The sequence below is a fragment of the Ovis canadensis genome, chromosome 26, assembly GCF_042477335.2.
Source record: "Ovis canadensis isolate MfBH-ARS-UI-01 breed Bighorn chromosome 26, ARS-UI_OviCan_v2, whole genome shotgun sequence".
Lineage (NCBI taxonomy): Eukaryota > Metazoa > Chordata > Mammalia > Artiodactyla > Bovidae > Ovis > Ovis canadensis.
In genome coordinates, this window is record NC_091270.1 from 24,048,392 (window position 1) to 24,074,551 (window position 26,160).

At 39.1% G+C, this 26,160-nt stretch overlaps 1 long non-coding RNA gene across 2 annotated transcripts in view; it reads left to right on the top strand.

Moving 5' to 3' along the window:
- Positions 1 to 2,131: 2,131 nt before the first annotated feature.
- The window catches only part of LOC138430966 (uncharacterized), a 29,589-nt gene continuing 5,560 nt past the window's right edge, over positions 2,132 to 26,160 (top strand). For both annotated transcript variants that reach the window (XR_011253462.1, XR_011253461.1), the window contains exons 1-3: positions 2,132 to 2,240; positions 2,742 to 2,862; positions 24,306 to 24,460. This is a non-coding gene — a long non-coding RNA (uncharacterized lncRNA). The remainder of the gene's footprint in view (positions 2,241 to 2,741; positions 2,863 to 24,305; positions 24,461 to 26,160) is intronic.

The following is a 26,160-nucleotide window of genomic DNA, read 5'->3' on the forward strand; positions in this document are numbered from 1 at the left end:
CTTTCTGAGATTCTGATGTTTCAAATATTAGATCATTGCATTATTATTATCCCACAGACTCCTGGGCTCTGTTTATTTCTTCCACTCTCATTCAAACTGGGTAAATCCTACTGATCTGTCTTCAAGTTCACTGACTTGTTTTTGATCTTCACTCTATTGTTGAGATCATCCAGCTAAAATTTTTATTTCAGTTATTTTTTTAAATTCCTGTACTTCTACCTGGTTCTCTTTTTATGATTTCTGTTTCTTTATTGACGTTTTCCTTTTTTTTCCCATTGGTTTCAAGATAATTTATTCCAGAAGCACATTTATGGTGTCTGCTCTAAAATCTTTGTCGGATAATCCCAATACTTGATTTATCGTAATATCTCCATCAGCTGAGCGTCTTTTCTCCTTCAGATGTGTGTTTTCCAGTTCAGAACAGGATAGATGATTTTTCAGTTGTATGAAAAGTATTTGGTTATTAATGTTTGGAGACTTTAATGTTCGGTTATTATGTTAGGAGACTTGGTCCTCTGTAAATAGGACATGCAGTCATTTTGTTTAGCTGAGTGTGTAGTTTCTGACTTACATTCTGGGCTTTATTCCCAGAGGCAGATTAACTCTCAGAGCCCTTCAGTCCAGTTCTGGCCTGCTTTATTCTAGACTTGCTGTGAGTCCTCATTGAGCCCTCTGGTACTGTCTACAGGCAGAGAAGGCGATCCCTGGGCTGTCTGGTGTTTCTGGGACATCTTGTTCAGAGGGGGGAGGGCAGGACCTCCCCCTGCATCTCCCTATGTCACGGGGTAAAGGGAACTGGTATTTTTGTTGTCCCCATCGACAGCGTGGGTTCCCACAGCACCCGAGCCAGAACCAGACAGTCAGCCTTCAGATCCTACCTTGGTATATCATTGTGCTGAACCTTTGGAAGCTGCTGTGTTGTCTGCTGCTGTTATCCCTTTGGAGTTTATCTGCCTATTTCTTGATATTTCAAACCAATATACTGTGAATACAAAGGCTTTTCATAATTCAGGGAAAGCCAAAAATGAGATTGAAGGTAAAATGATGATTTTAAGAGCTGTTTCTGAACTTTTACGTGGTGACAGCTATTGTCACTTTCCATAAATTATTTTATCTAATTCTCTTAACTGCCCCATGAAATCTTTTCCTATTATTTCTAATTTTCCAGTTTAAGAAAGCTGGCTTGCTATAGGCTAACGCAGAAATGTGTGTCACACAGGCTGTGGTTTGAAGTTTGCTTAGTGCTAAAGCATGTGGATATCCTTCTTTCTTCATGAATTAAAGTGGCTGTATCCAGAATTGTGTGTCATTGGTATATACAAATAGATATCTAACATATACAAATGAAAATAATTGTGGGATGATGAAATTATGGTCTTTTTTTCTCTAAAATTTGTCATGTTAAAAATTTCTATAAATTGATTTTAAGCCTATTACTTTCCATTACTTTTAAAAATTAATTTCTATTACTTTTTTAATCCATTATTTGTACTCACAATCACATATTCTAGACTACCATTATTAGCAAGTTGGTGTGTGGAATGAAAGAACAAATGTTCTAATGAGTTTTCAAAAAATTTAACCTCCTTTTTCTTGGTATATCTTTTCAGCACTTTGCATTTCTGCTGGAGCCTATGCTAGGGTTTCCCTTGTGTTGTATAACTTGTCCTGTCTGCATTTACTGCTAAAGGACTGTGTGTAATCCTTCTTTGTTCTTCACAGAGTCTTACCAAGGATTGTGCCTGTACACAGTAGAAACTTGGTAAACATTTGTTGAACCTAATAGATGAAGGTTTAATATCATGTCACTCTGTTGGAACATTTTTAACCTTGTTACCACTATTCAAACATGAATGCACTTAAATGTCATTAAAAAGACACTGGTTTATTATAAAAGAGAAATTCCTTAGTGTCTAAAAGCTGTTAAATCTTTCTAGTAATTTAAGTGAAAAAAATTGGCATTTTATAGAAATTGGCTTACATACAGATAGGCAAAAACTAATCAGATCAAAGAGCATGTATTTGTTGAAAAGTAAAGAAGCCATCAGGCTTCCCTGGTGGCTCAGAGGTTAAAGCATCTGCCTCCAATGCGGGAAACCCGGGTTTGATCCCTGGATCGGGAAGATCCCCTGGAGAAGGAAATGGCAACCCACTCCAGTATTCTTGCCTGGAGAATCCCATGGACGGAGAAGCTGCATTATTGCTAACCCATGTTTCATAACATAGAGATGAAAAAAAATGTGAGTACCCCTCAGTGCCCATGAGTTTGAACCTCTTCCTTTTACAGGAAACCAAGTCAACCAGTTTAAATTATTTCTTAGCTTTTAATTCAGTTAATCCCTACTGAGCACCCATTATGTGAAAACTTCAATGATACATATTTTTAAAGTAGATCTCGCCAACACCTAAGTGAAGTAGAGATGATGAGGGATGTAGTTCTTCAAGCAAAGTGTGGACAGATGGGAGCATGCAGGGAGCCCACACCTGACTGACGAGTGGATAAGCCTCAGGACAGAGGGCTGCTGGAATTTCACTTCAGTACAGATCTGCATATGTACAAAGGCGTCTCAGTAAATATAGCCCAGAGCACAGGGAACGTGTGGGGAATAGCAAAGAATCCCATTTGGCTAGATTATAGGGAATATGAAGGCAAAAATGGAAAATCTGTAAAGGATGAACTCACTCCATTTCGCTGCTACAAATAGAGTTCCTAAGATATAAATGTCACTCTCTCCCCTTAGGGAGCCCATGGCAGAGGAGCAAGCCAGTGTGCATCAGGACCCAGGTGGACCCAGGATCCAATCAGAGGGCCTTCTAAGCAAAGGAGAAAAGGAGTCTATTCTGCCAGTGTTGTGCAATATGGTAGGTACCGTGTTTAATTGCTAGATGCTAGAAAACAATTGAGTTCTTAAGTCAGACTGCTAGTTCTGAGGCCTGTCACACCCCTGACCCTTGCTCCTTGGAAGAAGAGTTATGACAAACCTAAAGAGCATATTAAAAAGCAAAGATGTTACTGTGCCAACAAAGTTCTGTATGGTCAAAGTTATGGTTTTTCGATGTCAGAGCTGGATCATAAAGAAAGCTGAGTGCTAAAGAATTCGTGCTTTTGACCTATGGTGTTGGAGAAGACTCTTGAAAGTGCCTTGGACTGCAAGGAGATCAAACTAGTCAATCTTAAAGGAAATCAGTCCAGAATATTCTTTGGGAGGACTGATGGCTGAAGCTGGAACTCCAATACTTTGGTCACCTGATGCAAAGAGCTGCCTCGTTGGAAAAGATCCTGATGCTGGGAAAGATTGAAGGCGGGAGGAGAAGGGGGTGACAGAGGAAGAGATGGTTAGATAGCATCACAGACTCAATAGACATGTGTTTGAGCAAGCTCAGGGAGTTGGTGATGGACAGGGAGGCATGGTGTGCTGCAGTCCATGGGGTCACAAAGAGTCAGAAATGACTGAGAGAGTGAACTGAACTGGTAAGGTAACGATTGGGATACTGTGTACTGAGTCTTAACTTACCTCACCTGTTAGTTGGTAGTGGTGATGATGGTCCTGTCTCCAACACTGTTTTAAGGATAAAGTGCTTATCCCTGTGAAGGGCTGAGCACAGTCCCTGGCCATCAGAACAGGAGAGTTCATTGTATTATCTTCATTAATCTTCCCCCTCCTGCTCCCACCACAACTGTTATTGAGGGAGGTCCCAGAGAGGAAGGATGTAGCAGGGGTAGTAGCCTCAGAGAAGGATGTGGGTTTCACTGGCAGAGCAGGACTTGGGATGGAGGGGAGATGGATGGGGGAAGTGTGGGAGCAGGAGGAGGTGTGCTGTGTTGGAAATGGAGTCTGGAACCTCATAAGAAGGTTTCAGGAAGAAGGTGCTGGGCTGAGTTTTATGTTTTCAATGACATGTCAGAAATTTAGGATTAAAATGTGTGAAAGAACTATGAAAAGCCATCAATCATGAAGAATAGAGACAGCCAAGGGTTCTCGGTAATGCAGGCATCTTTTATTCTAGACAGAAGTCATGTATCCTAGCAGTGAGTCCAAATCTTATCAATTACAATAGCTTGTAGCACCGTCTCTCCCTGTTTCTTTGACTGCAAAGAGATAATGGCTCTGAGTGCATGGAAACACTAGAAAAGCAGGTTATCAGGTCAACCAGAGTGATGAATCCAAGCAGTACAGAGGGTCCCAGTTGCAGAAATCCATTTTAAAACAGGTGAATCCAATGCTTCACATGGCAGAACAAGGCCCCCAAACACAGAAAGTGGGTGAATCCTATTGTCCTTGGAAGTCACAGAATAAAAGCCAAGGGTTTTCAGTTTAGTGCATTTCAGTTACTCAGTCCTGTGTGATGCTTTGCAACCCCACGGACTGTAGCACCCCAGGCTTCCCTGTCCACCACCAACTCCCGGAGCTTGCTCATGTGCACTCATGTTCATTGAGTCGGTGATGCCATCCAACCATCCTATCCTCTGTCGTCCCTTCTCCTGCCCTCAATCTTTCCCAGCATCAGGGTCTTTTGAAATGAGTCAGCTCTTCACATCAGGTGGGCGAAGTATTGGAGCTTCAGCTTCAGCATCACTGCTTCCAGTGAACACTCAGGACTGCTCTCCTTTAGGGTTGACTTGTTCGAAGTCCTGGCTCGCCAAGGGATTCTCAAGTCTTCTCCAACACCAGAGTTCAAAAGCATCAAATCTTCAGTGCACAGCTTTCTTTATGGTTCAAGTCTCACATCCATACATGACTACTGGAAAACCATAGCTTTGACTAGACAGACCTGTGTTGGCAAAGTAATGTCTCTGCTTTTTAATATGCTATCTAGGCTGGTCATAGTTTTTCTTCCAAGGAGCAAGTGTCTTTTAATTTCATGGCTACAGTCACCATCTGGAGTGATTTTGGGGTCCAAGAAAATAAAGTCTCTCAATGTTTTAATTGTTTCCCCATCTCTTTGCCATGAGGGGGTGGGACCAGATTCCATGATTTTGGTTTTTCGAATGTTGAGTTTTAAGCCAACTTTTTTCACTCTCCTCTTTCACTTTCATCAGGAGGCTCTTTAATTCCTCTTTGCTTTCTGCCATAAGGGTGGTGTCATCTTTGTATGTGAGGTTATTGATATTTCCCTTGGCAATCTTGATTCCAGCTGGTGCTTCATCCAGTCTGGCATTTCTCATGATGTACTCTGCATAGATGTTAAATAAGCAGTGTAACAATATACAGCCTTGACGTACTCCTTTCCTGATTTGGAACCAGTCCATTGCTCCATGTCCATTCTAACTGTTGCTTCTTGACCTGCATACAGATTTCTCAGGAGGCAAGTAAGGTCATCTGGTATTCTAATCTCTTTAAGAATTTTCCACAGTTTGTTGTGATCCATGCCATCAAAGTATTTAGCATAGTCAGTGAAGCAGAAGTAGATGTTTTTCTGGAATTCTCTTGCTTTTTCTATGATCCAGTGGGTGTTCACAGTTTGCTCTCCGGTTGCTCTGCCTTTTCTAAATCCGGCTTTAACATCTGAAGTTCTCATCTGAACATCTGAAGTTTCCGTATCGCTGAAGCCTGGCTTGGAGAATTTTAAGCATTCCTTTGCTAATGTGTGAGATGAGTGCAGTTGTGTGGTAGTTTGAACATTCTTTGGCATTGCCCTTCTTTGGAATTCGAATGAAATCAGACCTTTTCCAGTCCTGTGGCCACTGCTGAGTTTTCCAAATTTGCTGGCATATTGAGTGCAGCACTTTCACAGCATCATATTTTAGGATTTAAAATAGCTCAACTGGAATTCCATCATCTCCAATAGCTTTGTTCCTAGTGATGTTTCCTAAGGCCCACTTGATTTCATACTCCAGCATGTCTAGCTCTAGGTGAGTGATCACACTGTTATGGTTATCTGGGTCACTAAGATGTCTTCTGTACAGTTCTTCTGTGTATTCTTGCCACCTCTTTTTAATATCTTCTGCTTCTGTTAGGTCCATACAGTTTCTATCCTTTATTGTGCCCATCTTTACATTAAATGTTCCCTAGGTATCTCTAGTTTTCTTGAAGAGATCTCTAGTCTTTCCCATTCTATTGATTTCCTCTATTTTTTTTTTTGCATTGATCACTGAGGAAGGCTTTCTTATTTCTCCTTGCTATTCTTCAGATCTCTGAATTCAGATGGATATATCTTTCCTTTTCTCTTTTGCCTTTCTCTTCTCTTCTTTTTCCAGCTATTTGTAAGACCTCCTCATACAACCACTTTGCCTTTTTTTTTCCCTTGGGGATATTTTTGATCACAGCCTCCTATACACTGTTATGATCCTCCCTCCATAGTTCTTCAGGCACTCTATCAGATCTAATCCCTTGAGTCTATTTGTCACTTCCTCTGTATAATCATAAGGGATTTGATTTAGGTCATACCTGAATGGTCTAACGGTTTTCCCTACTTTTCTTCAATTTAAGTTTGAATTTGGCAATAAGAAGTTCATGATCTGAGCCACAATCAGCTACCAGTCTTATTTTTGCTGACTGTATAGAGCTTCTCCATCTTTGGCTACAAACAATATAATCAATCTGATTTCAGTATTGACCATCTGGTGATGTCCACGTGTAGAGTCTTCTCTTGTGTTGTTGGAAGAGGGTGTTTTCTATGATGAGTGCATTCTCTTGACAAAACTCTGTTAGCCTTTGCCCTGCTTCATTCTGTACTCCAAGGCCAAATTTGCCTGTTACTCCAGATATTTTTAAATTTACTCAGTAAATCTTTAATCCAAGTTTCTGTTGATGAGTGGGGCTGTGTTCCCTCCCTGTAGTTTGGCCTGAGGCCAAAGGACGGTAAGTGTAATGGCAACCTCCCTGAAAAGGACTTATGCCAGCACTCCACTGTCCCCAGGACTGCTGTATTCAGTGCCCCAACCCCATGGCAGGCTGCTGGACACTCACAGGCAAGTCTGGCTCAGTCCCTTGTGGGATCACTGCTCCTTTCTCCTGGGTCCAGGTGCGTTCAGAGTCTTGTTTGTGCCCTCCCAGAGTCTGTTTCCCCAGTCCTGTGCAAGTTCTCTAATCAAGTCCCACTGGACTTCAAAGTCAAATCCCCTGGGTGTTTTAAGTCCCTCTGCTGGATCCCCAGGTTGAGAAATCTGTTGTTGTTCCCAGAATTTTCATAACAGTGTGAAAACTTCTTTGGTTTAATTGTTTTCCAGTTTGTGGGTCATCTGCGTAGTGGCTCTATGGTGGGGCTGATAATGACCTCCTCCAAGAGTTTTAAGGTTGAAAAACTCCAAGGGTCCAAGGGTTTTAGGATTGAAAATTTTTCTGTTTATTATTCGAATACTATTGGCTGAAGGAGGGAAAAAAAATAACAGGAAGTTACAAGAGATGAAATGAAACAATGACGGTAGGAAAAAAAATCTTGTCAACAGAAAGGAAAAGACAAAGAGAAAGGCCCAAAGCATCTGTGTGGACACTAAGCCTCCATTTTTAGCTTTCAGAAACACAAATATATACACGGTTAACAAAAGAAGAGCCTTGTAAATTTTTAAAGCTGAGCACTAGCTTTTTGTACTAAATGCTATCATAAAATGCAAAACTGAAAAACAAAGGAGCAGTCTCATTAGAACAGTTCCATACCTCATGCACATCTCTCTCATTCCAATCCTTAGCCTTGGTATCTTCATTTACATATTAATAAATATTCATCTGCTCTTAATATGCATATATCTTTCTCATATTATTACACTCAGTTTTTGGCTCCATTTAAAAAGAATTTATTTTGCTATCAATGGCAGAAAACAATTTAGGAAACTGAACAGAGCAGGAAAAATGTTAAATTTAAGTATTTGAGTCAGTTATGGACTCATTAGTTTAATAACTCGTTTTCTCCAAACTTGAGTAATTTGAACACATTAGGAGTGATACAGCATTTTTAAAAAGTGTGTTCTTAAAATGGTAAACACTGAATCTAGGATCTGAGTTTGTAGTTATTACTTATTTAAAATAAACGACCAAATTCCACTGAGATATGGTCTCATTTTCAGGAATGGTCTATTAACAGGCAGCAGTGAGCAAAACAATTAACTATATCAGCGCATTAAAACCTAATGTGTAAACTCTGCATAGCAGCAAACACACATCCTACCATGGCCTATTAAGTAATCAGAAATGATTGCAGATAATTAGCTGGTGAACAGCTGCATAAACTCAAGTATCCCATTTTTTATCGGACATGGAGACTTCAAGTGAAAGGGAGGTCTGTCAACGATGTCTTGAACCAGGCAGGAGTGTCACCATGAAACAAAATTAAGGACGATTCTAGGGCTGGATGGCAGATGGCCACTTCAGAATTTCTGCTGCTGCTGCTCCTGATGTTCAAGTGAATATAGTCTGTAAGTATGGAAGCAGGGACACTACCAGTGACCAAAAAGCTCGTGTAAAACTGGAAATTGAAATAGGATAACACAGAAATCAGGTTATTAAGTTCTCTTAATGAGTGTATATCATTTGTACTTGTTTGTATTTTTAGTTCAGAGTTCATTTGCACATTCCCATATATCCCTTCTGGATGAGATTATATTCTGATATGTATCTAAATGGTGATATATGCCGTATATACCATGTAAACATATAGTTGCATTTGAATTAGTAAAGGTACTGGATAAGTATTTCTTTCTTAAAAAAAAGCAAAAAACATAGTTTCTTTCTTTTTTTTTTTTTAATCCCTTTTTTGACTAAAACCTGCTGAATGGACCATGATGACTGTCTTTAGGAATTTGAGGTACTGATATGAAAAAGACTCATATTTATTCCATACAAGTCCAGAAAACGTAACTAAGAGACATATGTTTAATAAAAACAAAATTTCAAAAATTAGAGTTCTTAAAATGGAAGTGAGTACACTGTAAGGTTCTCAGGTCCAGCCAGGAATGTCATCAAATAAATTCAGCGTCTGATTCCTACCAGAGTGGATATGGTTAGAAGGACCTCAGGTTTTATCAAAGGTTTTTTTCCTCCCATTGTAAAATCCTAGACACTAGAGGAGATGGTACATTGTAAAATCCCATCTCTGGAGGAGATCGTACAGCAATAAATAAATGTATTATCATCAATGGTGCTAAACTTTTGGGTAGTACTTGATGAATACTTGCATGAAATGTTTTGTATCATGTGAAATTACATTTACACATATTCACATGCTTTTTTTTTTGACACAAGTTTTCACTTTATTTATAGGCCTGCTAAGGATAAAATGGATGGATGGATGGATGGATGGATGGATGGATAATAAACATATAACTGAGAACCATGCATTTCACTCACAGAGAATTAGTTCTATCATATGGATATTATATTTATTTTCTCTCGAGTTATCCTCATTGATAAAAGCATTCATTCAGCAGATGTTATTGCCATACCTGTTGCTGTGCTAGGCCCAAAGTGCTGAAAATGTAGATGAAGAATATTTCCTCAAGATGTTTAAAGTCTTTGGAGGGAAGTGAGCCTTCAAAGCATCACTCACAATTACAGTTCAGTGAGACAGAGATACAGGATACAAGGAGAAGATGGGGAACGAATTCCCATGACAATCGGAAAGACACCAGGAGTAAGGCTGGGGATGGGGAGTGTGCCAAGCAGGGCATAGGAAGAGGCTGTGGGCTGAGAGAAGGGTTTGTAAAGGCCTATTTAGCCTGGAAAGAGGGCACTGATTACACCTCTGAATGGTGATAGAGCTAACACCTGCTAAGCTGTGCTGCGCTTAGTCGCTCACTTGTGTCCAACTCTTTGTGACCCCATGGACTATAGTCCACCAGGCTCCTCTGTCCATGGGATTCTCCAGGCAAGAATACTGGAGTGGGTAGCTGTTCCCTTCTCCAGGGGATCTTCTCAACCCAGGGATCGAACCCAGGTCTCCCACATTGCTGGCAGATTCTTTACTAACTGGTAATTAGTCCCATGTTGCTCTCTCATTGAAAATTGTCAGTTGTTCTCATCCAACTTTCCAGAATGATTTGCTAATGATTTGCTGATGATTTGCTAACTATTGTCTGTCTCCTAGGACCAGTGCTCAGAAAAGTGCTAATAAAAATGTGGATGTGTGCTGCAACTGATACCCAGTATAGCCAAATAAATAATTTTTAAAACTTTATTTAAAACAAAAATGTACTACAACCTCAGCATCACCTTAGAACTTAGTAAACGCTCCCAGATGGAGGCCCAGCTAGGTCTGCTTGAACAATGCTCCAGGTAATCTGTCTATAACGTTAAGTTTGGGAACCATTGTTGAGCAGAGTATCTGCATGTGTTTCAGATAAATTTTATTAATCTAAGTGAATTAGAATAAACATGTAAAACTTTTTTTTAAAGTGTGTTGTAACAGGTAAATTAATTTTTGAGGTGGAATGAGGATGTAAGATTGAAAAAAAACAATGAATGGACTGGGAGTCAGGCCAACTGGTTACTAATTCCAGCCCTGCCACTAAATGGTAACAATAATCACCACCAAGTAATGTCCAACTGTGCCAAGATTCTGGACTTATCTTGAACCTCAGGGTTTTTCAGCCAGAAAAACAAGGAGGTTATATAGGAATATTTCTAAAACCCCTTTCCAAGTCTAAAATGTGGTTCTGAAGGAGTTTTAATATTTGTTATTTGCATTATTGGGCTTCTCTGGTGACTTAGAGGTAAAGAATCTGCCTGCCAATGCAGGAGATTTGGGTTTAATCCCTGGAAGATCACCAGAAGGAAAGGGCAACCCACTCCAGTATTCTTGCCTGGAGAATCCCATGGATAGAGGCGCCTGGTGGATTATAGTCCATGGGGTTGCAAAGAATCGGACATGACTCAGTGAGTAAACAACAACAGATTTGCATTATTAAAAATTTAATCATGTCAGTCTCTTTGCAGATGATTTTAAACTGTTTTCTCCTCTTGTGTCTTTTGAAAGTAGTGCAGCCCTTGCTGTCTGCTATTTCTGGTCCATCATTTTTAAACCTTTTCTTTCTTCTTTCCTGCTTTTGGGCCAGTGGCTGGTTCACTCCACAGTTATTTAAAGTAAGATCCTCGTTTATCCATATTAAAACTTCCATGAAGACTCCTTGATGAAAACTACCCAATAGACTTTCAGAAGAAAACAAAACAAATAGCCTTCATCTTAGAGTGTGAAATATTCTGTCTTGAATGTCAAGCAAACAATTTACAGAGAGTAGAAAATAACAAAATAATGTTTCACTTAAGATTTCACAAGCTAGAGACCCGGAGAAAAAAATTTAACCCTTCCCTTTGTACATGGTGCTTTAGAATATCCTTTCCTTCTCTTCTTTCTTTCCTTCCATCCATCCATCCATCTCTCCTTCCATCTCTCCATCTTCTCTTGTGCTGATTTTCTTTCTGCTAAGCAGCTTTGGCACCAAATCTTGCATTTATGAAAGTGCAGACTTCTAAAAGGCAGAATTTGTTAAGCCCCCATAATATTTAGCATAACACACCAAACAAATAATTTCTCAATAAAAGTTTAAGGTACACAATTTTAAATTCTGTCTCAGTATAATCTTAGCCCCAGTCAGTAAACTGGTTTTCTTCACAATCTTTGGAGCTTCTCTCCAAAATATTTTCTCTGTATTTCTGTAAGGAGGTGCCTGGAGGAGGAAATGGCAACCAACTCCAGTATTCTTGCCTGGAGAAACCCACGGATAGGGGAGCCTGGCAGGCTTCAGTCCATGGGGATGCAAAGAGTCAGACACGACAGCAACTACACAGAAGGAGGTGCAGCTTCTGGTTCACGTTTAGATTTGCTGCTTCACCTGCTCCCACTCCCTTTCTGATGTGATTTCTTTCTGGGGAGCTGACATGGTGGCTCTCTCTTTTTTCCCATGGTGCAGGGTTTGGCAATCCCCCCACTCCTACCACGTGTCTGGGTGATGCAGCTTCTGCTTGAGCGCCCTTGAGACCCACTCAAAGTATGCACTTGCTCACTGTAAAACTTCAATAACCCTTCTCTGTCTTGAACAGGAAATTAGAGCAAAATGCTTTGTTTTCAGCATTTCTTTGCAGTCGGGTGTGCGTGCTAAGTCATTTCAGTCGTGTCTGACTCTGTGACCCTTTGGACTGTAGCCTGCCAGGCAGTCATCTCACCTTTATGCCGGCCACTCTTGAATCCCCAGATGGGTCTCACCTCCTGTTAGCTGATTGTCCAGCTATTAAGAGGGACTGCATCAGTAACACAAAAAGAAGCTGTTTCCGAAAAATCTTCATTTTTGTTTTGGGAGTGAGCATAGATAATTCTGATCCCTGGTCAACTCCAGGGATATAAAATTGTGAAGGCTATCTGTTCTAAAAATACTGGAAGGTATTCATTTCTGGAGAGCACATTATCTCTGGAATGTGGGTCATTATCTAAGTCTCTCTTGGAACCAATCTTAAATATTAGCAAGTCTTTCTAAATCGTTTCTCTGTGGATAATTGTTTTGTTCCAGGTCATTTTTGAGCTACTTACTGTCATCACTATATACACAGTATTCATCTAATTTTACTCCCTCAACTTGTGAAATAGTTCCGTGTCCTTAAAGGGACTCCAAAGAGCTCTGGTGCCATAGTCCTTTATGTCTCAGTGCAGACAAGAATGCAGTGAGAGCGAACTGATAGATAAGAGGTGATTTATTAGAATAGGACCCTTGTGAGATTTACAAGCAGGCAGGTGAGAAATGCCATGCCCTGAGAACTTACTGGCTACAGTTTTATAATCAAAGGAAAAGTGGGGAGGGGAAGAAGATATTCTTTGTCTTTCTTAAGCAGAAATGCTTCCATCATCAGCTCCTCCTCCAGGTTGAGCAGGGAGTACTTTTGTCCCCTCATGATCAAGCTACATCCACAAATGACTGTTTATCACGTGTGCAGAGAGCATGTCCTGGGGTCACTGACTTGCTGGGCTCACTGCGCAGGCTGTGGTTCTCTTGCCACCATTGTTTTATTGTTTTGAGGCTTGCCTCCTGCCTCTGTTGCATGGTTTTGTTGCTAAGCAATTCTGCCTGGTTTTGTGGTTAAGCAAACCTGCTCTCTCAAGTGATCATTAACTTACAGAGGTCTCCCATATTTTTCTACTTATAATCCTTAGTGGGATTATAAGTGGGATAAACACCTACTTCGTCCCTTCACTCTGTTCCTGTCACTTGTATTTATTCTCATTTTCTTCCATCCCTTTCCCCTTTGTAAATGCAAGTGATAGTTGCTCAGCTGTTTCCGACTCTTGGCGAGTGTCCCCTTTGTAAGCATAACTCAACCAAAGGGAGCGTCTCCTAAGAGCTTTCTTTAAAGCTCAGATCAATTCAGGGGCCTTTGCAGTTTTGTTTGTTTGTTTGTTTCTGTTCAAATAAATCCTGTGTATTTTTTTCCTATGAATAATCACAACTGCAACAAAATAATATATTGGGTACCTAATTGTTTAGTGTCTGTCTTCCTTTTTAAAATGAACGCTCCGCGTGGGCTCGGCCTTTTCTCTTACTTGTCACAGGATCCCCACCTCCTAGGCCAGCGGCTTGAATGTAGTAGTTGTTCCATAGAAGCTGTTGAAGTAACAGGATCCTATTACTTTATTCATTTTGCTGACTGTGCTTTGGCTGTTATTTTAATTCTAAAATGCAGTCCTTTGGCCTCCAAACTGATAGGGAAGGCTGCTTTGCTAATAAGGATGCTCTTGCCCCTGTAGGCAAATCCACATGTGAATAAAGCCTTTGAAATACAAATTACTGTGGAAACAGAGGTTTGGGTTTGGACGTGGAGTGCTGAGGCTGCCCTCCTCACGCTGGAGGGAGCAGGAGTCACAGACAAATCCTGGCTCCCTGGTCTCCCCACTTTCTCACAGACGCCCCCACCACCCCCACCATCTGCTGGTTCTCTCTTCAGGTGGGTTACAGATTGTGATTGGAGTACTTAATCTATTCACTACCACAGATTAAGTGCTTGCTTGATTGTGTTACAGCTTCATCCATTTACCCTGATTAGATTGTTACTGGAAATACAGGGATACCATCAAGCTGCCACCACTGTCAGATTCCTCGGGGTGTCTCTGAATTTCTCCACATAATCTTTTTGGCTGTTCCTTAGGGTATGTCACTTCCACAGATAACTAATCTCATCCATTACATTTTGAATCTTACTGATTTTATTCTTGGAGGAAGACTTTATCTCAGACTCCCCCCAGTGACCCTCCTGCCCTCTCCAGGACTAGCCACCCCTGGCAAATAACTGTTGGGGCTTGTGGAGGCCATAGACCACTCTCCTCTTTCTTCCTTTCCTGTCTGTTCCTTGTCTCAGACTAGTGGTGGCGGAGAGTTACATATAATTACCAACCAACATAAGAGGGCTTTTCATGAATTTTTCACCCAAAGGCCTTGGACGGAACTTTCTGTCAGTGTCTTGCATATATTGGAGGAGCAGGGCAGGAAGAGCAGAGTTTGTTAAAAATAATGATAGAAAGTTTCTCACTGCTCAATGTTACACATTTAAAAAAAAAAAAACAACACCACAATTCAGTTTATATCCAACCACTTACATTCAAGCTCACTTTTTCCAGGGTGAAGTGGGATCAGGAAATAGTTGCAAACACACCTCCCTCCAGCTTTCTAGCTGTGGTGACCCCAGGTCAGAGGCAGAGGCTTAGCAATGCCACAGTTTGAGGCCATCTGGCTCAGCAGACTTGTTCTTTTAGAATGTCAACACACAGTGGAATAGGGTATATTTATTTGTGTATTTGACTTTATAGAAACATCTTTGAATGAGCAGTGGAGAGATTTCCCTTTGTATTCATAGAAACCAGAGACTTCCCTATGATTCCTCCAGAAATATATATAGCTTAGAAAGGTATTGTCTAAAAAAAATTTTTTTTCTCCAAAAGATTCAATATAGTATGAAGAATCTCATGGTAAATATTACTAAGGGACTGAACTTCTTTTAGTCTGTGTGTGATGATTATATTGGGCTTATGTTTCTTGCATGATTTGCTAAGTTATTTCGTAGCTTGGAAGTCCTTGTTCTTCAGTATTTCAGATGTCTCTTCCATTTATACAGTCAGGTTCCTTCCTATGCTCTGTCTCCAGGTCTACATCTAATTGCTTCCAGAGACAATTGACAGTCACAAGTTTATAAGGTTAAATATACACAAAATTCATTTTAAGTTTATTTCTTCATGCTGCACTTATCTACAGAAAATGCAATCTCTTGACTCATGACCTAAAAAACTTTACTTGAAAAGGAAAAACAAGACTACAAATAACTATACATTTTTAAAATTCAAAAATAGCTTTTCTGACATAAAGCATCATCATTCCTAAAAGGCTTCGTGTTATTCTCTTCACCTAAATGAGTGACCATAGCACATGCATTTTAGAGGTGAGTAAATTCTTAGCATACCCTAGCTACCTCACTGACAGATTTAGAAACATCTTTATTTTGAACCTGTGTATCCAACCGTCCTGCAGAAGTATGCAAACCATGGCATAACCAAAACACACGTGTGAGGAGATAAGATGCAGCATCCCAAGTGCAACTACTGAATTTCCACATCTTACGTTCGGGGTGAACTCCTACCACCTTAAAACGATAGGATAAAATTCTCAGCCTATTTACTCTTTATGTGCTATTTTCATTATAACTGTGTTGCTCTAGGCTTTGGGAAGAAAAAGCAGAAATAAGAGGTAGGGAGAGAGGTTCTTGGTATCCATACTGATACAAGCAACACAACACAGAGAAATACAGGAAACCGCAAAAAGCAGAGATAAGAATTCAAAATGTAAGGAGCTTCTTGTCTCATTCAATTTTAAAGTCATCCCTCTATTATAGCCTCGAATAGGAATCTAGGTTCATAATGATGACACTGAGTAATCAGTTCAGTAAACATGCAACAACAGATGACGTGTGCACAGCATATTTTGCATTCAGTGCCCACCGCATATTTTAGCACAGAGTGTAGGAGTTCAACTACTTTATGTTGAAGAATACTGTGAAAGCAAACACAGAAACACAATGGAGACTAGGTACACTGTATTGTGATATTTTTTATGGGACCATTTCAAGAGAATAGCATAAGAAACTAAAAGATTCCAAGGATAAAGCAAGTGAGCTGGTAACTGAGTTTAAAAAGGGATGAAAAGCCATTAAAAATTATAGGAAAAGGTCTAGAATACAGAGCTTTGAAAAATGCAGAGGTAACAGTGTAGCAGCAGAATCCTAGATCATCTGAAACCACAGACTAAAGATTTAAGAAGGCTGTGAAGGAGACAGAGGTAGTATTTGATATAGAAAATGATTAAGATATAAATAAGAATCTCAGTATAGGCAGGACTCTGGTAAGGGCGCATATTAGACATGTTCAAGGGTGCATGACAGATGGAAAGGCAGAGGAGGAAAGGGCAGCTTCAAGTCAAGGATACCTTAACTACTGGGGGCCTTGGGAGCAAAATAAAAGTAGGAATTTTGGAGGAAAAAGAGCAAAGCCAAACTGCTGTCTATCTAGCGTAACTAGAAAGGAGACTGCGTTCTTTAAAGAATGAAGAATGAATTGACATAAAAGTTCAGGAAGATGACAGATTCAACCTAAAGAATAAAAGAAGTTGATAGGCTAGGTTTAAGACCATATATATATATATATATATATATATATATATATAGTATAATTAAATGTAATTAATCATGTAAATACTGTCATCACAGTCACACTGGGAGATCCAAATTCAGGCTTAATTGCTCCAATCAAGAAAGTATTTAATGAGTTAAAAGTGAGAAATATTTTGAAAATTGTGGGAAAATGTACTAAGAAAGGGAGTTGTGCAGTGAGAAGGAGGGTAATTTTAAAATAGCCCATGCAGCATCTTGTTATTGGTGGCTCAGCTCCACCTTAAAAGTGTAGGTGATTCAGCTTTTAATAAGGACACTTCCACTGCTCTTCTAATTATACCATATTCACTTTGACAAAATTTTGAGGATGCACTGCAGTCGCTTTTACTAACTGGAATCAGTTTTGCAGATCTTCTCATTAATTATAAAAATAGAAATCATTGTCCTTGTTGTTTTACTATAAATATTCATACAACCAAAGTTTTAAAATACAACCTGGCAATTTAAGTGATTCATTACAGCAGTATAATGCTTGAGACATTCTGATTAATGGAAAACTTAAAATATTTCAAGTAAAATATTTAAATAAATGAAGGTGCCTTTAGACTAAAGAAAACCAAAGCAGTTATCATTGAGAACTATAGATTCATCTCTTTCTCTTCTTCACACAAACATCAAAATGTTACCAAACTCAAGTTCAGCTGCTGACCACTCAAAAGCCAGTAATTCAAGGGGCAAGTGTCAGTAGAAATGAAAGGTGCTTTCATCAGAAAAGCCAGCAATCTGGGTAGGAGGTAGACTCAAGCCTGGAGACCAGCTCCAAAGATTGTACTCAGCCATGACAGTGTTTAAAGGGAAGGTGGGGGCTGAGGAGGTAGGAGTCTCAGTGAATCATCCAGGCAGGAGGTTGGGTTCTGCATTCATCTCCACTGTGTGCAGCCTGGCTGACTCCCTCTTCAGGTGTTTGCCCACCCAATCTGCCTGCAGGATTGCTATGGAGGCTGTTGAGCGTGTGCATGCATGCTAAGTTGCTTCAGTCATGCCTGACTCTACGACGCTGTGGACTATAGCCCACCAGGCTCCTCTGTCCATGGGATTCTCCAGGCAAGATTACTGGATTGGGTTGCCATTTCCTTCTCCAGGGGATCTTCTCAACCCAGGGCTCAAACCCACGTCTCATACATCTTCTGCATTGACCAGAGGCTTCTTTACCACTAGCACTACTGGGGAAGCCCTGTTGAGGGTAGAGTCTTTAAATACTAAATTCTACATTAGAATTTATATAATCAATGGAGTTAAAAAGGAGTGAATAAATTCAACAGCATTACATGACAGAAGGGAAGATGATAAACGGGAAGATAGTACAAAAGAAATCACTCAAATACAGCACAGAAAGCACATATGCAGCACAATATATGGAAAATATGAAATGAAGCATGAGACATTTAGGGTAGATGAAGCATGAAAAATATTGCCCAGTAAATTATTGCTTTGCCATTGACAGTAATTTGCAATCCAATTAAATAATGCTTCAGTTCAGTTCAGTCACTCAGTCGTAGCTGACTCTTTGCAACCCCATGAACCTCAGCATGCCAGGCCTCCCTGTCCATTACCAACTCCCAGAGTTTACTCAAACTAATGTCCATCAAGTCGGGGATGCCATCCAACCATCTCATCCTCTGTCATCCCCTTATCCTCCCGCCTTCAATCTTTGCCAACATCAGGGTCTTTTCAAATGAGTCAGCTCTTCACATGAAGTGGCCAAAGTATTAGAGTTTCAGCTTCAAAATCAGTCCTTCCAGTGAACACCCAGGACTGATCTCCTATAGGATGGACTGGTTGGATCTCCTTGCAGTCCAAGGAACTCTCAAGAGTCTGCTCCAACACCACAGTTCAAACCCATCAATGCTTTGGCACTCAGCTTTCTTTATAGTCCAACTCTCACATCCATACTTGATCACTGGAAAAACCATAGCCGTGACTAGACGGACCTTTGTTGACAAAGCAATGTCTCTGCTTTTCAATATGCTGTCTAAATTGGTCATAACTTTCCTTCCAAGGGGTAAGTGTCTTTTAATTACATGGCTGCAATCACCATCTGCAGTGATTTTGGAGCCCCCAAAACTAAAATCAGCCAGTTTCCACTGTTTCCCCATCTATTTGCCATGAAGTGATGGGACAAGATGCCATGATCTTTGTTTTCTGAGTGTTGAGCTTTAAGCCAACTTTTTCACTCTCCTCTTTCACTTTCATCAAGAGGCTCTTTAGTTCTTCACTTTCTGCCATAAGTGTGGTGTCATCTGCATATCTGAGGTTATTGATATTTCTCCCAGCAATCTTGATTCCAGCTTGTGCTTCCTCCAGCCCAGCGTTTCTCATGATGTACTCTGCATAGAAGTTAAATAAGCAGGGTGACAATGTACAGCTTTGAAGTACTCCTTTTCCTATTTGGAACCAATCTGTTGTTCCATGTCCAGTTCTAACTGTTGCTTCCTGACCTGCATACAGGTTTCTAAAGAGGCAGGCCAGGTGGTCTGGTATTCCCATCTCTTTCAGAATTTTCCTCAGTTTATTGTGATCCACACAGCCAAAAGCTTTAGTATAGTCGATAAAGCAGAAATAGATGTTTTTCTGGAACTCTCTTGCTTTTTCGATGATCCAGCAGATGTTGCCAATTTGATCTCCAGTTCCTCTGCCTTTTCTAAAATCAGCTTGAACATCTGGAAGTTCACATCTGGTTCATGTATTGCTGAAGCCTGGCTTGGAGAATTTTGAGCATTACTTTACTCATGTGTGTGAGATAAGTGCAATTGTGCGGTAGTTTGAGCATTCTTTGGCATTGCCTTTCTTTGGGATTGGAATGAAAACTGACCTTTTCCAGTCCTGTGGCCACTGCTGAGTTTTCCAAATTTGCTGGCAAATTGAGTGCGGCACTTTAACAGCATCATCTTTCAGGATTTGAAATAGCTCAACTGGAATTCCATCACCTCCACTAACTTTGTTCGTAGTGATGCTTCCTAAGGCCCACTTGACTTCACGTTGCAGGCTGTCTGGTTCTAGGTGAGTGATCACACCATCGTGATTATCTGGGTCGTGAAGATCTCTTTTGTACAGTTCTGTGTATTCTTGCCACCTCTTCTTAATATCTTCTGCTTCTGTTAGGTCCATACCATTTCTGTCTTTTATTGAGCAAATGTTCAATAGAGGTATGTCTAATTTTCATGAAGAGATCCCTAGTCTTTCCCATTCTATTGTTTTCCTCTGTTTCTTTGCATTGATCACTGAGGAAGGCTTTCTGATTTCTCCTTGCTGTTCTCTGAAACTCCACATTCAAATGGGTATATCTTTCTTTTCTCCTTTGCTTTTTGCTTCTCTACTTTTCATAGCTATTTATAAGACCTCCTCAGACAGCCATTTTGATTTTTTGCATTTCTCTTTCTTGGGGATTGTCTTGATTCCTGTCTCCTGTACAGTATCATGAACCTCCATCCATAGTTCATCAGGCACTCTGTCTATCAGATGTAGTCCCTTAAATCTATTTTTCACTTCTACTGTATAATCATAAGGGACTTGGTTTAGGTCATACCTGAATGGTCTAGTGGTTTTTCCCCACTTTCATCAATTTAAATCTTCAAATTAAGAAATGCTTAGATGTTAAATGATTTTAACTTACAATTAACAAAGTTAATACAGATAAAGACAAACAATGAGAGAGAAATTTTTAAAAGTGATGAAAATTTTAAATATATGGTGATCTTTATCATATCTTTATGAATCATCAGATTTAGAAGTACAGTGAATTTCAAGCAGAATAAGTAAAAATAAATCCACACAAAGACACATTATTTGGATAATTAATGACCCCAAAGATAAAGAGTTCTGAAAACTTTCCAAGAAAATAAGTTGCACACAAGGTCAGGAAAATTAGATAACAGAATTAACTCTAAACACCAACTATTGAAGCTAGATACAGTATGATTAATTCTTCCAAGAGGAAATAGCTATCAATTAACAATTGAGTACCTAGCAAAATTCAATAATGAGAATGAAACTAAAAACATTTTCAGACATAATTTGAGGGAGATATTCAGAATACATCTTCATCAAAGGGGTTTCTTTCCCTTTCTCTTTTTCCATTTCTCATTTTTTAAAATATGTAGTACAATAATGTGGTTTAGAATTCCAAAATTTAAAATGATGTAGCATTAGAATCTGCTGATTCTCAGCAAATCATTTCTCCCAAGCACAGTCATCATGTATTTGGAATGTGTGTGTTCTGTTGTATGTATCTTTAAAAAGATACATTATAAATATATAAGCAAATGTACATAATTTCTGCTCCTACATTTTGATGAAACTCTGTAATATTTCATGATAGATGAGGATTGGAAGATGCTCGGTTGTGTCCAACTTTTTGTGGCCCTGTTGACTGTTTCTCTGTCCATGGAATTCTCCAAGCAAGAATACTGGAGTGGGTTGCCATTTCCTCTTTCAGGGGATCTTCCCAACATGTTTATCGAACTTTAGTCTCTTACATCTCCTGCATTGGCAGGTGGATTCTTTACCACGAGCCACCTGGGAAGCCCATAATATTCCATGATAGGGTTTTGTACAGTCCATTTGTTACTAATAAACATGAAGGCTGCAGTAAGTCACCTTTCACATAAATACAAGTGGTAATAAATGTAAGACAAATTTCTTTAGGTAGAATTATTAGATCTGAAGTGTATTCCAATGCAGCCTATTGTACATCTATTTGCCTCTCTACTGGAAAAAATAAAATGACAGCTGCTCCTGCATCCCCATCAAAATAGTTTTCAAACAGGTTGATTGTTGCCAAACTGATAGAAAAGTTTAATTTTAATTTGCATTTCTATTATGATCTGTAACACCCAGCACATTTTCATGTTTGAAACTTATATTTTCTTTTAGGTAAGTTTTTACACCCATCTTCTATATTTGTATTTTTGGGAATTTATTTTTGATTTAAGGGCAGGCTTTATCTAAATTCAGTTAGCCCATGGTGTTGTTATGGGTTGGAAAGATTCTTCTCTTTTGTCATTGCATATAATGTTTTTATACATGCCAAAAATTTTAATATATTTAAATATAATACTTTAAAAATTTTATGACCTTTGCTTTTGTGTCATATTTAGAAAGGCTTTACCTTTTATTTTTATTTTTTTATTATTTTCATTAATTAAAAAAATTTTTTTAATATATATATATTTAAAATTTTATTTTTACTTTATTTTACTTTACAATACTGTATTGGTTTTGCCATACATTGACATGAATCTGCCACGGGTGTATATGAGTCCCCAATCCTGAATCCCCCTCCCACTTCCCACCCCGTATCATCTCTCTGGATCATCTCCATGCACCAGCCCCAAGTATCCTGTATCTTGTATCGAACATAGACTGGTGCTTCATTTCTTACATGATAGTATACATGTTTCCATTTTTTTCTTTTTCTTTAAAATTTCTTCTAATATATATATTTTTTAAATTTTATTTTCACTTTATTTTACTTTACAGTGCTGTATTGGTTTTGCCATACATGGACATTACCAGCTTGGGGCTGGTGCATGGGGATGACCCAGAGAGATGATAGGGGGTGGGAGGGGGGCTCCCGCTTGGGTTCATGTACACCCGTGGTGGATTCATGTCAATGTATGGCTTTACCTTTTAGATAATACAGTTTTATTACTTATGCCAGTATTTTATCAATTTAGAATCTGTTCCTATGTAGGTCAATTGATATAATGATCTTTCATGGCATCACTTATTTATTATTCATCATTTTTTTAAATTGAAACACTGTGACCACATTATACATTTCCACATATTTTAGCATATTCCTGGAGTTTTTATTCTATTTTCATGATGTTAATATTTATTCATGCTTTAATATAGAAAAGTTAATGATTTTACCATTGACATGGTCTTATTTTTTCCAATAAAATTTTGATTTTAATTTGTTAGTTCTAAAGCTTGTTTTTTGTGAGTGTATTAAATACTTATTATTGCAAAATCTGAATCTCTTATTACATTTTGTTTCTCCCAGATAAATTATAGAATTATTTTATTAAGATTTTTCTGCAAAGAAATATTTTCAGATTCTGATTGTATCAAATGACATTCTAGTTTAATTTAGAAATAACTGACATATTTACAATGGGGAAATTTCCTTTCCAAGAACTTGGTATTTGTTATGTCTCTCTATTTAATCAAGTTTACAGTTTTTTTCTTCAGTTGCATTTTATAATTTTATTCAAAAGTACTCAGTAATAAAATTTGCTAAGCTAACTCTGGATACTTTTGACTGCATAAAAAGGGTCAAGCCATTTTCTCCTATTCTGAATATATATGTCATTTTTTTAATCTTATGGAAATAGTTAGGAAATCTTTGAATGGAAAAAAGAATTAAGAGACGAATTATCCATTCAGATGAAAAAATCCCAACTCCTTCACTCCTCATACCAAACTAAATTCCAGATGAATCAAAGATTTTAAATATTGAAAAATAAATATATTAAAGCTAAATTTTAAAAGTTTGCCCAAACATTTTTTAAACTTGTCATGGAAAGATCTTTCTAATCATAATAAACAAAGAAAAGCAAGGAAAAATTTGCATAAATACTTACCTATTCTTTATAAAGTTATGTCTTGAGAAAGAAAGGCTGAAGACAAATGATTCTCCCTATCTGTAGAGATCTCAGTCTTTAGTTCAATTCCAACAATGTTTCTAGTCAACCACGACCTAAAATTAATTAAACTTACTACTCTCTCACTTTGCTCACCTGTGCACCCCTATCGCTCTTCTTATCCAACTGAGTTCATGGTCAATCCTGATAACCATTTTGCCTGCTTGGTTAAATTATAATCCTGGTTAAATTCATGTGTCTGTCAGGCTTCAGTCTCTCTGAGTCTAAATACGATGGCATTTCAGTCACACCACGAGTCTCACTTTCAGCCTGCAGTGACTAATTCTAATAACAAGTGGGCTCTGAATGTCTTCGAGCAGTCACGGTCCCTTCTCTTCCAACCTGGATGTCTCCTCTTTTCTCCTCAAACATCAAACCTCTGACCATCTCCTTCCACAGCCTACCTTTCATCTAATTACTTTATTCCCTTGGTCACTGAAGAAAGAAAAACAGAAGAGAACTTCCAAAAGCTTCCTTTGGCACATAAGACCACCTACCTTCATTGAGCAGCTTGTCTTGTTAGCTTGCCTCCTCCAGAGAAATTCTTCCTCTATGCTGATTAATTAACAGTATTTTTCCCTTTTGTAGAGAAGTCTGATGATCGGAAAATCTCATAACCAGTGAAAGAAACCTTTATTTTGATCAGACCTTTTCATGAAATTTTATTATTTCACTATAAGCACAATTAATTCAGATACTCAAGACCTCTGGTAGATTAACTCACTAGACATCATGCTGTATGAACACAAAGTTAAACTGTTAGTAGCTTTTTGGGTCCATGTATTGCCTTCAGCATTGCCTTCCTCAGAAAAATATTTGAGGGACAATATTGACCTCTTGGATGTTGATATATTTCCACCGTGATTTCTCAGATGCATCTATAAGGCCAGTTTGCAATTATTTCCCCCCGCCAATGGAATTACAAAATGAGCCCAATATGAAGAATTCCATAAGTCTCAGAAAATGTCTTGAAAGCTGACTTTTTATATCTGACCCTCAGGAAATGGAGTGTGTTTCCTTTCTTTAGAGGCCACAAGGGCAGCCTGTACTCATCCAACGACAGGTGACTGATGGATGAATCTGGTGCACAAAAGCGTCAGAAGCAAAACGATAAATGAGTGTCAGGGAGACGTTGCCTTCATTCTGAGACTGTAGGAGAACTCTTCCGCTGTACCCGAGAATGTGAGTACTATGCTGAATAACTGTGTGGTCAAGGAGAGAGGTGTGTGTGTGTGTACGTGTGTGCACGCTTCATCCGCTACTCAGCTCTTTCATTCTTCAAGAGGAGTCTCTGATAATCACTTTGGCATTCTCTCCACGAGAGCAAAATTTCAGTAGCAATATCAAGCTGATTGCTTTTTGCTCTTCTGTGAATAGCAACCCTGACCAATCTATTTCAAAGGACAGCACTCCAGGCATACCACACAATGCAAATGTAACGTGGCAATTTGATTTTCAAGGAGCACTTCACAGGAAGCATGGCTAAGCAAGCAGCAAACCAGTCAGCTCTCAAAAATGTATTTTATCCAACCCAGTGAAGAGTCCAGGAGTAAAGGAACCCTCTTAACTTTCTGCAAAACCGATCATACCCCAAAGATTGAAACTGTCTCGTTATTTGTAATCTTTAGCTCATAAGCGGCAGTCTTTGCCTTCTCTGAGCATGAATGGATGCTCTTAGACATGCTGAGGGCCCTGGAACTCCACTCAAGAGCTCCACGACTGGGTTCTCCTTCCCACTCCCAGAGATGTCAAACCTGTGAACATACGTCGTACACCACGTTCAAGACCGAGACAATAAACAGAACTGCATGGAGTTCCCAGAGTTCCCCGTACAAGGTGTAAAATACTGGAAATGAGACAGGCTGTTTTGAATTACCAACAGAATCTGGAGGCAAGAAAGAAGCCTACCAGAGCAAAGCAGGACTTAATTTCTAATTAAGGGGCCCTTCTTCCATGCCCCCTACTCCATAAATCACCATGGGTCATATGGATCAGTAGCTGTCACTCCAAGACCAACTCTTTGAGTGAACTCTAACTCCTTGCTTTAAAAATCAGAATAATTTCCTCTGGATCAGTCAGAATGTTTATATCTTCCATTCCACAGATCCTAATCGAGTCTCAGGTTCAGGTATGAGTCTTTTCGTGCTTGAACTGCCGTCAGTTTTCTCCACCATGAAGACCATCTCTCTGGTCTGGCGGTGTCGCATGGTTCCTCTACAGTCTCCTGGCTGCCCTCAGTTCCCGTGTCAGTTTGCTCAGCTTCCTTGCTTGGTCAGAGCAGTCATGTGACCACGCTGTTAGCTGTCTCTGGGGTTTACAGCAGCAGTTCTCACATACATTGTTCTCAGGACCCCCAGACACTCTTAAACATTTCTGAGAATCACAGTGTAGATGTTTGTTATATCTGTCAATATTTACCATATTGAAACTTAAAATGGAGACATTGCAACCATCTATTTGTGAAATAAAAAATATTTAACCCATTACATCCTAACAAAATATTTTGTGGAAAATAGCTAGATTTTTCAAAACAGAAACACATTTAGTGAGAGAAGTGATATATCACTTTACATTTTTGCAAAGCTCTTTAATGGCTGGCTTAGAGAAAGGGTGTTGGATTCTCATTTCTGCTTCTGAATTCACGTTGCAATCTGTTCTTTTAATTGATGTTCCAAGAGAAACTGTGGCCTCACACAGCTGCTGTATCCTTGGAAAAGGGAGAGTATTTTAATTGCTTTCCTTCAGCTAATTTTGAATTTTCTTCTTTGATAAAACACCAAATCTTTACAAGTGGTGATTTCTTAAATGCTGCATGCAGTGGAGAAACTGAAGCCCTATCAGTGAGCTTCTTTTACTCCATTACACTGGCTTGTCTCGTTCTT